The following is a 3,465-nucleotide window of genomic DNA, read 5'->3' as shown; positions in this document are numbered from 1 at the left end:
TTAGCTGCTAAAACCCACTTTTGGAATATTTGCATTAATTAATAGTTTAATACAATCCATTCAAGATAAGCAAATTGGTACAAACCAACAATTAAAAAAAAAAAAAAAAAAAACACAAACACAAACACAAACACAGAGAAAGTTACAGCATATTCGATACACTCCCTAAGTCCAAAAGCTGAAGAGATAAATAGTTTACAGAGCTCATGGTAACAACAACCTTAATCTTAAGCAAGCAATTGGTGACTATATCATCATAGTCTGAACCAAAACAGAGGACACTCCTCCAAGAACTAGTATGATCCACCGTAGGATCTTCATCGAGACCCGGCCACCAAGCATTGTTCCCAGAAGCCCCACAAAGAACAAGAGCTGAACAAAGAAAACCATAGCCACCCCAACATTGGGGTGGGTTGCGAAGAAATCTTGACCTTTGAAGAAGGAAACGAGAGAAAGCTGAAGGTTGAGGTATATAACAATGGTTTCCAATGATTCTTTGAACTTAGCAGCCACATCTTCGTTTTCCTCCCTAAGAAGACAAAACAAAGGTTCTAAGATAATATATAGTGTATGACAAACACTGAAATGAAGCAAAGAATTCAGAAGTTCATCACTTAATTAGTGTTATCAATGAGCATTTAATAATTAATACGAACTAATTACCTCATTGGAGCTCCATTTCTGTGTGTAGTATCCATATCAGGGAACTCTCAGCTAGAAAAGGAAAATAGTGCCATGACAAAGAGGGCGAGTTAGAGTTATTTATGAACTTTGTATTATATAAATTTTCCCACTTAGGCTTATGTTAGTTCTTTATTTATTTATTATATTTAGGGTACTAAACGTATTATACTACTTTGAGTCTTTGACTAAGAGGGCGGGTTCGTACGTGAAGTATAATTATTAATTGGCGAAGTAGGATAATAAGATTTTGAGAAATTAAAATAGATAAAGGGAAAAGAAAAAGAAAAAAAATTCTCTTAATGACCGAACTGTATTATACTACTACGGGAAATAAAAAACGGTGGGCCTCAACGTTTTATTCGACTTTTGTTTTCCGTACTATTTTGCCTTCTGATTTCTTTTAGGTAGAAATGTTATATATGATTTATTTTTGTGTATATTATTTCTTTTATATTTTAGATTAAAAATAATTGACAAAAATAAAAAATTAAAAAATTAGCTTTTCATTTAGTAAAAAAATTTGTACATAAAAAATATTACAAATATAATTTTTTTTATTTTAAAACCATTACATCATCCTATGTCCAAAACCAAAATATATATAACGATATATTTGCAATTATTTCTTGATAAATGTTTACTTGTTTAGGGTCCAAAAACAGAAAGAATTCTAATGCATTTTAGAGAAAATAAAAAATGCAGCGTTTCTTGAGATTTAAGGTCTAGATTTAACTATAAATTTTAAAATTCTGAACTCTAAATCTTAAATTATAAATCTAAATTATTAATCTAAAATATAATAAATAAAAAGTTATGATTTATTTAATTAACAAAAAATATAACACTCCTTACTCAATAAAAAATAATGATAAGATCCCAAAAAAAGACTACGTTCTCATATTCATAATTTCGTAATAGTATAGCGAAAAAAAAAGTTAGTGTGTTAAGCCTATTATTTAAATTACTATAAATAAACGAACAACAAATTATGAAAATGTCCATGCAGAAAATTAATGTGTTTGGACGTGTAAATATTATCAAATTTTGTAATTAAAAAAAGTTAAATAATTGTTGAATACTTGAATGAAATGAAATAAGTAACTTAAATTCTGATTCTATTATTTTCGTATACCAAATATCATTATTCATTACTATGAGTGAATAGAGTTAGTTATAGTTAGTTGAGAATCTAGTGTCACATGATGACTTGCTCCAGAATTTGGGTACCGCACTGATTTTTGACAGTGCTCTGGACTTAAAAAATAAGCACATGATTGATAAAATTGAGAAGGTGGTGGTGGCTGTGATGGTTGAATATTGAAATAAGAAAATTCAGATTGTTGTGATTGAGAATTGGTGCTATAAGTTTGGAAATTAGGGTCAAATATGTGAAAATAATAGATTTGCACTACATGACCTACTTGTCCACACAATTAGCATTGAGGCCGATTTCCTTGATTTAGTGAAGCGTCCTCCTCATCAATAGGTTGCCTAGTTTTGCCTTAGAATTTAAGCCACCATTTAAAATTCGATTTGATAAATTTTCAGATTATAAGTGTTTAAAAATTTTTAGTGGTGCTTGTTTTCATATCTTAGACCATATAATAAGATAAAATTTGCTTTTAAATATGACAAATGTTTGTTTCTTGGTTATGATAATAGTTATAAAGGTTATAAGTGCATGACAAAAGAAGGTAAGATTCATTATTCTCGACATGTTATCTTTGATGAAACTGACTTTTTATACAAATCAATGTTTCTCTCTAATCAGATTTTTCCAACTAACAGTGTTTTAAGTGAGTTGCCGACTTTTACATTTAGCACTCTTACTCCAACTCAAAACATCATGCCTGATATGAGTGCATCTTCTACTACTACTAATGTTACAGAATTGCTAGTTTTTCAACATCAATATCTACATGCCTTGATTCTCAAGCAACTACAAAAACTCCTTTTACTCTAACTCACAAGTCACAACACCATACCAGATATGCATGCACCTTCTACTACTACTAATGTTACAGAATTGGCAACTTAAACCTTACCATCTACATGCGTTGACCCTCAAGTAACTGCAGAAACTACTCCTCCCAATGAAACTTCCCATAATAATATTGTCCCTATTTTAGGTCTTGAGATCTGCTTACTATTTGATTCTCTTCACTTTTATAAACTCTTCATTCTTTCTTGCTTTTTTCCAATGTGAGACTAATTTCATATACCTCACACTTGCAACATTAACATCTCCTTCCACCAGTACGAATACTACGAGCCCGTTATGAAACTTTAAAAGTAACTTTTTTTAACTTTTGACTTATAAAAAGTAATAGTATTAATGTCTGGTACAATTTTTAAAATCAAATTACAACTTTCTAAGAAGCTATTTTGGAGCTTATAAAGAAGTTAAAAAAATGATTTCTCTCATAATACTTCTACTTTTCATCACATTTCAATAAAATAAACATTTTTAGAGTTAAAAATCCAAACACAAAATAACTTATTTATAAGTTACTTTTAACAGAATCATTTATTATTTAAGTTATTTTATCAAAAAAAATTTAATTAAGTTGGTTACCAAACTGAACCTACCTCTGCTAACACCCACATTATGATGACTAGATCTAAAACTAAAAATTTCCTATCTCAAGCTCTTCTAGCAATTGCTTCAGAATCTTCTGATTTGGTGCAGAATTTATCAAAAATAGTGAAACAAACTATTCAATGTCCTCATCGAAAGCAGGATAAGATTCTGAAATTCAAGCTCTTATTAATAGGTGTAAA

At 29.6% G+C, this 3,465-nt stretch overlaps 1 long non-coding RNA gene across 1 annotated transcript; it reads right to left on the bottom strand.

The window, feature by feature from the left end:
• Positions 1-796, bottom strand: LOC112707304 (uncharacterized). Its single transcript, XR_011865023.1, has 2 exons — positions 664-796; positions 1-529 (listed from the first exon to the last, which is right to left on the bottom strand). It is a non-coding gene; the product is annotated as an uncharacterized lncRNA (long non-coding RNA).
• Between the last annotated feature and the right edge of the window lie 2,669 nt (positions 797-3,465).

Source organism: Arachis hypogaea, chromosome 8 (genome assembly GCF_003086295.3).
Source record: "Arachis hypogaea cultivar Tifrunner chromosome 8, arahy.Tifrunner.gnm2.J5K5, whole genome shotgun sequence".
In the NCBI taxonomy this organism is placed as follows: Eukaryota; Viridiplantae; Streptophyta; class Magnoliopsida; order Fabales; family Fabaceae; genus Arachis; species Arachis hypogaea.
The sequence above is the reverse complement of the archived record's forward strand: the minus strand, read 5'-3'. Positions and strand labels throughout refer to the sequence as shown.